General features: G+C 41.6%; 1 protein-coding gene across 2 annotated transcripts in view; it reads right to left on the bottom strand.

The window, feature by feature from the left end:
• The window catches only part of BEND4 (BEN domain containing 4), a 46580-nt gene that overhangs the window by 15187 nt on the left and 18952 nt on the right, over positions 1-12441 (bottom strand). The gene's annotated exons all lie outside the window — the stretch shown is intronic.

Raw genomic sequence — 12441 nt, 5'->3', positions numbered from 1 at the left:
GTTTGAAAAGAATATTTAGGTTCAGCACAATTCACTGAGAACTTTCAAGTCAAACTTACTCCAAGATGAATTTGGGTCAACAATCATGATCACAAAGAACCCACAGAAGAGACATGTCTTGACTTATTTGACTCAGGTCGTAGCAGTAGCACCCAATGATGCTTTTTAAAACTAAAGTACTGAAAACTAAGGTTTTGCTAATTATTAATCAATAATATAAGTGTTTCTAATGACGGATTCATTCCTAGTTCTTCAGTAAGCAGAATTCCATACAATTAGACTTGCTTCTCAATGCATACACACTTGGCCACACAGTTCTTCCCTAAGTGTCCCAAAGAAGCTCAACTGATTTTATCCCTTTATATATTTCACTATTACACTATTTTTTGAGGCTTAGTCTTATAGACTCCTTGAATAATCAAAATAAAAGTGAATAGATATTAACCCAACATAGAGCATGACTTTTTTTTGTACCACTACATAAATAATGCCTACATCTTAAGATTTATATTAGAACCCTTTCAGGAGTAGTAACTAATTGCCTTTAAAGGTCTTGGTAGCTTAGTTAATAACCTAATTTATATGAATTGTTGCCACTGTATTTCTTAGCTGTGTGTTTTCTTAAGATGTTCTTGTCACGTTCAAAAAAATAATAAATATTTAACCTAAGCCCTAATTTTAAAGTATCACCACCGAGCTTTCTAAATTTCGTTTTTCTCACGATTTTTTAAAGATAGCAAACAGGAATTATCATTTTAGGCAGTGTAATATAACAACCGCCTTGGATTTTTTAGGTGACATCACAATGTAACATAAATCAAAAACTACTTTAACATCCTTTTGAAGATTTTGAGTAACAGGAAGTAGGAGTAGGTTAGAAAATTTTTCTTCTTGCCAAAAAAGCATTTTCTTAAAATAGTCATCATCCTTACAGACCTCGGCTGGGGCCACTTGTGAACGGTTATATGGATATATTCTCCAAATTGAAGAAGCACTTGCTGAACAATAAGAGGTCAACCAAAATAAGTCACATGTGTATCAGTTAGAGGTAGGCCTGTTATTAAACCAAAGCTTAATAAAACCTGTCAAATGCCCCTAATTTCACCAGCTTCTTAAAACTCCAGCCCTTTTTACCGATGCCACAGTGAGGAAGAATGTGTCTCCTGACACTGAGCATTAATTGCTGGAAAAAACCCTAAGTTTCGAGAAACAAATGGAGACAGGAAACAGGTCTGCATTTTAGTTCCAGGTTTTTCACTGACTGTATGACTTTGGGGACTTCATTTACTTTCTACATATGAATCTCTTCTACACAGGGCTGAGTATGAGGCTCCAAAGCAGCATTCTGTTCTTCACAGTTTACGGTTAGAGTAAAACACAAGGGTACATATGTCACTGCTTTGTCAAGCGACATGTGCAAGGCACTACCTTGGATTTTGCTTGGAAGTTTTAGAGAAATTGTAAAGACTCATTAATCAGGATTTGAATGAACTTTTCTTTGATCCCTCATCCATATTTTAGAGTCATTAAGATGTTGCCAGGCACAGTGGCTCATGCCTGTAATCCCAAAATTTGGGAGGCAAAGGTGGGAGGATTGCTTGCACCCACGAGACTGAGACCAGTCTGGGAAACACAGCAAGAACACATCTCTACAAAAATATCAAACCATTAGCTGGGTGTGGTGACCTGTGCCTGTAAACCCAGCTACCCAGAGTAAGCTGGGAGGATCACTTGAGTTCAGCATTTCAGGGCTGCAACAAGCCATGACTGTGCCACTGCACTCCAGCTTGGGCAACAAAGCAACACTCGTTCTCTAAAATAAACAAACAAAAACATGTGTATGAAAAATTTTTTATAAGAGTCATTCATGACAAATCCACAGCCAGTATCATATTGAATGTGCAAAAGCTGGAAGCATTCCCCTTGAAAACTGGCACGAAACAAGGATGTCCTCTCTCACCACTCCTATTCAACATAGTATTGAAAGTTCTGGGCCAGGTGTTGTGGCTCACGCCTGTAATCCCAGCACTCTGCGAGGCCGAGGCGGGCAGATCACGAGCTCAGATCAAGACCATCCTGGCTAACACGGTGAAACCCCATCTCTACTAAAAAACACAAAAAATTAGCCGGGTGTGGTGGCGGGCGCCTGTAGTCCCAGCTACTCGGGAAGCTGAAGCAGGAGAATGGTGTTAACCCAGAAGGCAGAGCTTGCAGTGAGCTGAGATCGAACCACTGCACTCCAGCCTGGGCAATAGCGCAAGACTTCGTCTCAAAAAAAAAAAAAAAAAAGGTAAGTTCCGGCCAGGGCAATCAGGCAAGAGAAAGAAACAAAGGGTATTCGAGGCCTGGCACGGTGGCTCATGCCTGTATTTCCAGCACTTTGGGAGGCCAAGGCAAGCGGATCATGAGGTCAGGAGATCGAGACCATCCTGCCTAACACGGTGACACCCCGTCTCTACTAAAAATACAAAAAACTAGCCTGGCATTGTAGCGGGTGCCTGTAGTCCCAGCTACTCGGGAGGCTGAGGAAGGAGAATGGTGTGAACCCAGGAGGTGGCTTGCAGTGAGCCGAGATCCTGCCACTGCACTCCAGCCTGGGCGACAGAGCAAAACTCCATCTCCAAAAAAAAAAAAAAAAAAAGTATTCAAATAGGTAGACAGGAAGCCAAACTGTCTCTGTTTGCAAATGACATGATCCTGTATCTAGAAAATCCCACTGTCTCAGCCCAAAAGCTTCTTAAGCTGATAAGAAACTTCAGCAAAGTCTCAGGACACAAAATCAATGTGCAAAAATCAAACAAGCATTCCTATATACCAACAACAGGCAAGCAGAGAGCCAAATCATGAGTGAAATCCCATTCACAATTGCCATAAAGAGAATAAAATACCAAGGAATACAACTAACAAGTGAAGTGAAGAATCTCTTCAAGGAGAACTACAAACCACTGCTTAAGAAAATCAGAGAGGACACAAACGGAAAAACTATTCCATGCTCATGGATAGGAAGAATCAATATCATGAAAATGGCCATACTGCCCAAAGTAATTTATAGATTCAATACTATTCCCATTAACCTACCATTGACATTCTTCACAGAATTAGAAAAAACTACTTTCAAATTCTTACGGAACATAAAAACAAAAGCCCATATAGCCAAGACAATCTAAGCAAAAAGAACACAGCTGGAGGCTACAGTAAGCAAAACAGCATGGTACTGGTACAAAAACAGACACACAGACCAACGGAACAGAGAACACACAAATAAGACTGCACATCTACAACCATCAGATCTTTGACAAACCTGACAAAAACAAGCAATGGGGAAAGGATTCCCTATCCTTTCCCCATTCCTTGTTCCTGGGAGAACTGGCTAGCCATATGCAAAAAATTGAAACTATACCCCTTCTTCTTTATACCTTATACAAAAATTAACTCAAGGTGGATTAAATACTTAAATTAACTCAAGATGGATTAAAGACTTAAATGTAAAACCCAAAACTATAAAAATCCTAGAAGAAAATCCAGGCAATACCATTCGGGACATAGGCACGAGCAAAGATTTCATGATGAAAATGTCAAAAGCAATTGCAACAAAAGCAAAAATTGACAAATAGGATCCAAGTAAAAGCTTCTGCACAGCAAAAGAAACTATCATCAGAGGGGGCGGAGCAAGATGGCTGAATAGGAACAGCTCCAGTCTCCAGCTACCAGCGCAAGCAACACAGAAGACGGGTGATTTCTGCATTTTGAACTGAGGTACCGGGTTCATCTCACTAGGGAGTGCCAGACAATCGGTGCTGGTCAGCTGCTGCAGTCCGATCACCAAGAGCTGAAGCAGGGCGAGGCATCACCTCACCTGGGAAGTGTAAGGGGGAAGGGAATCCCTTTTCCTAGCCAGGGAAACTGAGACACACAACACCTGGAAAATCAGGTAACTCCCACCCCAATATTGCACTTTACCAAGGGTCTTAGCAAACGGCACAGCAGGAGATTATATCCCACACCTGGCCGGGAGGGTCCCACGTCCGCGGAGCCTCCCTCATTGCTAGCACAGCAGTCTGCAATCTAACAGCAAGGCAGCAGCAAGGCTGGGGGAGGGGCGCCCGCCATTGCTGAGGCTTAAGTAGGTGAACAAAGCCTCTAGGAAGCTTGAACTGGGTGGAGCCCACAGCAGCTCAAGGAGGCCTGCCTGTCTCTGTAGACTCCACCTCTGGGGACAGGGCACAGCTAAACAACAACAAAAAAAGCAGAAACCTCTGCAGATGCAAACAACCCTGTCTGACAGCTTTGAAGAGAGCAGTGGATCTCCCAACACAAAGGTTGAGATCTGAGAACGGACAGACTGCTTTCTCAAGCGGCTCCCTGACCCCTGAGTAGCCCAACTGGGAGACATCCCCCACTACGGGCAGACTGACACCCCACACCTCACACGGCGGGATATACCCCTGAGACGAAGCTTCCAAAGCAAGAATCAGACAAGTACACTCGCTGTTCAGCAATATTCTATCTTCTGCAGCCTCTGCTGTTGATACCCAGGCAAACAGGGTCTGGAGTGGACCTCAAGCAATCTCCAACAGATCCACAGCTCAGGGTCCTGACTGTTAGAAGGAAAACTAACAAACAGGAAGGACACCCACACCAAAACCCCATCAGTACATCACCATCATCAAAGACCAAAGGCAGATAAAACCACAAAGATGGGGAAAAAGCAGGGCAGAAAAGCTGGAAACTCAAAAAATAAAGAGCGCATCTCCCCCTCCAAAGGAATGCAGCTCATCGCCAGCAACGGATCAAAGCTGGACGGAGAATGACTTTGACGAGTTGAGAGAAGAAGGCTTCAGTCCATCAAACTTCTCACAGCTACAGGAGGAATTACGTACCCAGCGCAAAGAAACTAAAAATCTTGAAAAAAGAATGGAAGAATGGATAACTAGAATAATCAATGCAGAGAAGGCCATAAACGAACTGACAGAGATAAAAACCATGACACGAGAAATACGTGACAAATGCACAAGCTTCAGTAACCGACTCGATCAACTGGAAGAAAGAGTATCAGCGATTGAGGATCAAATGAATGAAATGAAGCAAGAAGAGAAGTCTAAAGAAAAAAGAGGAAAAAGAAATGAACAAAGCCTTCAAGAAGTATGGTATTATGTGAAAAGACCAAATCTACATCTGATTGGGGTGCCTGAAAGTGAGGGGGAAAATGGAACCAAGTTCGAAAATGCTCTTCAGGGTATCATCCAGGAGAATTTCCTCAACCTAGTAAGGCAGGCCAACATTCAAATTCAGGAAATACAGAGAACACCACAAAGATACTCCTCGAGAAGAGCAACTCCAAGACACATAATTGTCAGATTCACCAAAGTGGAAATGAAGGAAAAACTGTTAAAGGTAGCCAGAGAGAAAGGTCAGGTTACCCACAAAGGGAAGCCCATCAGACTAACAGCAGATCTCTCGGCAGAAACTCTACAAGCCAGAAGAGAGTGGGGGCCAATATTCAACATTCTTAAAGAAAAGAATTTTCAACCCAGAATTTCATATCCAGCCAAACTAAGTCTCATAAGTGAAGGAGAAATAAAATCCTTTATGGATAAGCAAATGCTTAGAGATTTCGTCACCACTAGGCCTGTCTTACAAGAGACCCTGAAGGAAGCACTAAACATGGAAAGGAACAACCGGTACCAGCCATTGCAAAAACATGCCAAAATGTAAAGACCATCAATGCTAGAAAGAAACTGCATCAACTAGTGAGCAAAATAAACAGTTAATATCATAATGACAGATTCAAGTTCACACATAACAATATTAACCTTAAATGTAAATGGACTAAATGCTCCAATTAAAAGACACAGACTGGCAAACTGGATAAAGAGTCAAGACCCATCAGTTTGCTGTATTCAGGAGACTCATCTCACATGTAGAGGCACACATAGGCTCAAAATAAAGGGATGGAGGAAGATCTCCCAAGCAAATGGAGAACAAAAAAAAGCAGGGGTTGCAATCCTAGTCTCTGATAAAACAGACTTTAAACCATCAAAGATCAAAAGAGACAAAGAAGGCCATTACATAATGGTAAAGGAATCAATTCAACAAGAAGAGCTAACTATCCTAAATATACAGGCACCCAATACAGGAGCACCCAGATTCATAAAGCAAGTCCTTAGAGACTTACAAAGAGACTTAGACTCCCAAACAATAATAATGGGACTCTTCAACACCCCACTGTCAACATTAGACAGATCAACGAGACAGAAAGTTAACAAGGATATCCAGGAATTGAACTCATCTCTGCAGCAAGCAGACCTAACAGACATCTACAGAACTCTCCACCCCAAATCAACAGAATATACATTCTTCTCAGCACATCACACTTATTCAAAAATTGACCACATAATTGGAAGTAAAGCACTCCTCAACAAACGTACAAGAACAGAAATTATAATAAACTATCTCTCAGACCACAGTGCAATCAAACTAGAACTCAGGACTAAGAAACTCAATCAAAACCGCTCAATTACATGGAAACTGAACAACCTGCTCCTGAATGACTACTGGGTACATAACGAAATAAAAGCAGAAATAAAGATGTTCTTTGAAACCAATGAGAACAAAGATACAACATAACCAGAATCTCTGGGACACATTTAAAGCAGTGTGTAGAGGGAAATTTATAGCACTAAATGCCCACAAGAGAAAGCTGGAAAGATCTAAAATTGACATTCTAACATCACAATTAAAAGAACTAGAGAAGCAAGAGCAAACACATTCAAAAGCTAGCAGAAGGCAAGAAATAACTAAGATCAGAGCAGAACTAAAGGAGATAGAGACACAAAAAAACCCTCCAAAAAAATCAATGAATCCAGGAGTAAGTTTTTTGAAAAGATCAACAAAATTGATAGACCACTAGCAAGACTAATAAAGAAAAGAGAGAAGAATCAAATAGATGCAATAAAAAAATGATAAAGGGGATATTACCACCGACCCCACAGAAATACAAACTACCTACCATCAGAGAATACTATAAACACCTTTATGCAAATAAACGAGAAAATCTAGAAGAAATGGATAATTTCCTGGACGCTTACACTCTCCCAAGACTAAACCAGGAAGAAGTTGAATCCCTGAATAGACCAATAGCAGGCTCTGAAACTGAGGCAATAATTAATAGCCTACCAACCAAAAAAAGTCCAGGACCAGATGGATTCACAGCTGAATTCTACCAGAGGTACAAGGAGGAGCTGGTACCATTCCTTCTGAAACTATTCCAATCAATAGAAAAAGAGGGAATCCTCCCTAACTCATTTTAAGAGGCCAACATCATCCTGATACCAAAGCCTGGCAGAGACACAACAAAAAAAGAGAATTTTAGACCAATATCCCTGATGAACATCGATGCAAAAATCCTCAATAAAATACTGGCAAACCAAATCCAGCAGCACATCAAAAAACGTATCCACCATAATCAAGTGGGCTTCATCCCTGGGATGCAAGGCTGGTTCAACATTCGCAAATCAATAAACGTAATCCAGCATATAAACAGAACCAAAGACAAAAACTACATGATTATCTCAATAAATGCAGAAAAGGCCTTTGACAAAATTCAACAGCCCTTCATGCTAAAAACTCTCAATAAATTCGGTATTGATGGAACATATCTCAAAATAATAAGAGCTATTTATGACAAATCCACAGCCAATATCATACTGAATGGGCAAAAACTGGAAGCACTCCCTTTGAAAACTGGCACAACACAGGGATACCCTTTCTCACCACTCCTATTCAACATAGTGTTGGAAGTTCTGGCTAGGGCAATCAGGCAAGAGAAAGAAATCAAGGGGATTCAGTTAGGAAAAGATGAAGTCAAATTGTCCCTGTTTGCAGATGACATGATTGTATATTTAGAAAACCCCATCATCTCAGCCCAAAATCTCCTTAAGCTGATAAGCAACTTCAGCAAAGTCTCAGGATACAAAATCAATGTGCAAAAATCACAAGCATTCTTATACACCAGTAACAGACAAACAGAGAGCCAAATCATGAATGAACTTCCATTCACAGTTGCTTCAAAGAGAATAAAATACCTAGAAATCCAATTTACAAGGGATGTAAAGGACCTCTTCAAGGAAAACTACAAACCACTGCTCAGTGAAATAAAAGAGGACACAAACAAATGGAAGAACATACCATGCTCATGGATAGAAAGAATCAATATCATGAAAATGGCCATACTGCCCAAGGTTATTTATAGATTCAACGCCATCCCCATCCAGCTACCAGTGAGTTTCTTCACAGAATTGGAAAAAACTGCTTTAAAGTTCATATGGAACCAAAAAAGAGTCCACATTGCCAAGACAATCCTAAGTCAAAAGAACAAAGCTGGAGGCATCACGCTACCTGACTTCAAACTATACTACAAGGCTACAGTAACCAAAACAGCATGGTACTAGTACCAAAACAGACATATAGACCAATGGAACAGAACACAGTCCTCAAAAGTAATACCACATATCTACAGCCATCTGATATTTGACAAACCCGAGAAAAACAAGAAATGGGGAAAAGAGTCCCTATTTAATAAATGGTGCTGGGAAAACTGGCTAAGCATAAGTAGAAAGCTGAAACTGGACCCTTTCTTTACTCCTTATACGAAAATTAAGTCAAGATGGATTACAGACTTAAATGTTAGACCTAATACCATAAAAACCCTAGAAGAAAACCTAGGTAATACCATTCAGGACATAGGCATGGGCAACGACTTCATGTCTAAAACACCAAAAGCAACGGCAACAAAAGCCAAAATTGACAAATGGGATCTCATTAAACTAAAGAGCTTCTGCACAGCAAAAGAAACTACCATCAGAGTGAACAGGCAACCTACAGAATGGGAGAAAATTTTTGCAATCTACTTATCTGACAAACGGCTAATATCCAGAATCTACAAAGAACTCAAACAAATTTACAAGAAAAAAACAACCCCATCAAAAAGTAGGAAGGGATATGAACAGACACTTCTCAAAAGAAGACATGCATACAGCCAACAGACACATGAAAAAATGCTCGTCATCACTGGCCATCAGAGAAATGCAAATCAAAACCACAATGAGCTACCATCTCATACCAGTTAGAATGGCAATCATTAAAATGTCAGGAAACAACAGGTGCTGGAGAGGATGTGGAGAAATAGAAACACTTTTACACTGTTGGTGGGATTGTAAACTAGTTCAACCATTATGGAAAACAGTATGGTGGTTCCTCAAGGATCCAGAAGTATCATATGACCCAGCCATCCCATTACTGGGTATATACCCAAAGGATTATAAATCATGCTGCTATAAAGACACATGCACACGTATGTTCATTGCGGCACTATTCACAATAGCAAAGACTTGGAACCAACCCAAATGTCCATCAATGACAGACTGGATGAAGAAAATGTGGCACATATACACCACTGAATACTATGCAGCCATAAAGAAGGATGAGTTTGTGTCCTTTGTAGGGACATGGATGCAGCTGGAAACCATCACTCTCAGCAAACTATCACAAGAACAGAAAACCAAACACCGCATGTTCTCACTCATAGGTGGGAACTGAACATTGAGATCACTTGGACTCAGGAAGGAGAACATCACAAACCGGGGCCTATTATGGGAAGGGGGACGGGGGAGGGATTGCATGAAGTAAAGGATGAGTTGATGGGTGCTGACGAGATGATGGGTGCAGCACACCAACATGGCACAAGTATACATATGTAACAAACCTGCATGTTATGCACTTGTACCCTAGAACTTAAAGTATAATAATAATAAAAATTAAAAACAAAAAGAAAAGAAAAAAAAAGACACTAGGGCCGGGCGCGGTGGCTCAAGCCTGTAATCCCAGCACTTTGGGAGGCCGAGGCGGGTGGATCACGAGGTCAGGAGATCGAGACCATCCTGGCTAACCCGGTGAAACCCCGTCTCTACTAAAAAATACAAAAAATTAGCCGGGCGAGGTGGCGGGCACCTGTAGTCCCAGCTACTCGGGAGGCTGAGGCAGGAGAATGGCATAAACCCGGGAGGCGGAGCTTGCAGTGAGCTGAGATCTGGCCACTGCACTCCAGCCTGGGCGGCAGAGGTGAAACTCCGTCTCAAAAAGGAAAAAAAAAAAAAAAAAAAGAAACTATCATCAGAGTGAATAGGCAATCTACAGAATGGGAGAAAATTTTTGCAATCTATCCATCTGACAAAGGTCTAATATCCAGAATCTACAAGGAAGTTAAACAAATTCATAAGAGAAAAACAAACCACCCCATTAAAAAATGGCCAAAGGACATGAACAGACACTTCTCAAAAGAAGACATTTATGTGGCCAACAAACATGAAAAAAAGTTCAACAACAGTGATGATTAGAGAAATGCAAATCAAAACCACAATGAGGCCGGGCTCGGAGGCTCACGCCTGTAATACCAGTACTTTGGGAGGCCGAGGCGGGAGGATCACGAGGTCAAGAGATCGAGACCATCCTGGCTAACATGGTGAAACCCCGTCTCTACTAAAAATACAAAAAAATTAGCAGGGCGTGGTGGTGGGTGCCTGTGGTCCCAGCTACTCTGGAGGCTGAGGCAGAAGAATGGCGTGAACCCATGAGGCGGAACTTGCAATGAGCCGAGATTGCGCCACTGCACTCCAGCCATCTATCCATCTGACAAGGAACTTAAACAAATTCTATCCAGAATTTGACAGGGCAAGACTCCGTCGCATTAAAAAAAAAATAAAAAACCCACAATGAGATACCATCTCATAATAGTCAGAATGGCAATTATAAGAAATAACAGATGCTAGCGAGGCTGTGAAAAAACAGAAACGTTTTTACACTGTTGGTGGGAATGTAAATTAGTTCAACAGTTATGGAAGACAATCTGGCAATTCCTCAAAGACTCAGGACCAGAAATACCATTTGACCCAGCAATCCCATTACTGGGTATATATCCAAAAGAATATAAATCATTCTATTACAAAGATACATGCATGCGTATGTTCACTACAGCACTATTCACAATAGCAAAGACATGGAATCAACCCGAATGCCCATCAATGATAGACTGGATAAAGAAAATGTGGTACATATACACTATGAAATACTATGCAGCCATAAAAATGAAACGAGATCATGGCCTTTGTAGGGACATGGATGGAGCTGGAGGCCATTATCCTCAGCAAACTAATGCAGGAACAGAAAAGCAAACACTGCATGTTCTCACTCGTAAGTGGGAGCTAAACAATAAGAATACGTGGACACATGGAGGGAACCACAACACTCACTGGGGCCTATTGGGGAGGGGAGGTCAGTGGGGGAGAGCATCAGGAAAAACAGCTAATGCAGGCTGGGCTTAAAGCCTAGGTGATGGGTTGACAGTTGCAGCAAACCACAATGGCACATGTTTACCTATGTAACAAGCCTGCACATCCTGCACATGTAACCCGGAACTTAAAATATATAAAAAATAAAATAAATTTACATGAAATCCCCAAATGTTTACAAGGCAGCATATAAAACTATTTACCATGACTTCAACCATGTTAAATATAATGATGTGCATAGAAAAGATACAGGGAAGAAATAAGCCAAAGTGTTAATGATAATAGTTAACAATGATTATTTTTTAGTTGTGGGATTAGGGTAGTTATTATGACTTTTTTTTTTTTTCCGAGACAGAGTCTCGCTCTGTCGCCCAGGCTGGAGTGCAGTGGCGCAATCTCGGCTCACTGCAAACTCCGCCTCCCAGGTTCGTGCCATTCTCCTGCCTCAGCCTCCCGAGTAGCTGCGACTACAGGCGCCCGCCACCACACCCGGCTCATTTTTTGTATTTTTAGTAGAGACGGGGTTTCATTGTGGTCTCCATGACCTCGTGATCCGCCCGCCTCAGCCTCCCAAAGTGCTGGGATTACAGGCGTGAGCCAGTGTTTACAGTGCGTATAACAGTTTTATACTAATTTAAAAGTTGTTTGAAAAATGTCTACATCACCGTTGTCTCGCCTTCCTTGCTGTTACTTCAGTGTGGAGGGCACAGTCCTGGAAGGGCTTAAAGGCTGGCTGTTTCTTTCCATGCACAACATTTATGCACATAGGTTGGAAGGAAATGGAGTGTTATGTGTATTTACTGGCCATAGGAGGCTCTATTTAAAGCAAATGGGTCCTGCACATTGATACCTGGGCACAGGCTAAGTAGACCAGGAAGACTGAAGACAAGACTCTTATTTGGTCAATTGTTTTTTTTTTAAAAAAAAATAGCCCAAACTGCCCCAGGTGTTCTGAGTGCCTCCCTTCACCAGCTGTCCTCCCATCCTCCCACTCCTGGTCCTATGAGGCAGGGACCTAGAGGTACCCCTGGCCAACACCTGCTGTGAAGGATTTGGAACAGCACTCTTAACTGGGGGCTCTCTGAATAGGTGCCTA

Source organism: Chlorocebus sabaeus, chromosome 27, assembly GCF_047675955.1.
Source record: "Chlorocebus sabaeus isolate Y175 chromosome 27, mChlSab1.0.hap1, whole genome shotgun sequence".
Lineage (NCBI taxonomy): Eukaryota > Metazoa > Chordata > Mammalia > Primates > Cercopithecidae > Chlorocebus > Chlorocebus sabaeus.
The sequence above is the reverse complement of the archived record's forward strand: the minus strand, read 5'-3'. Positions and strand labels throughout refer to the sequence as shown.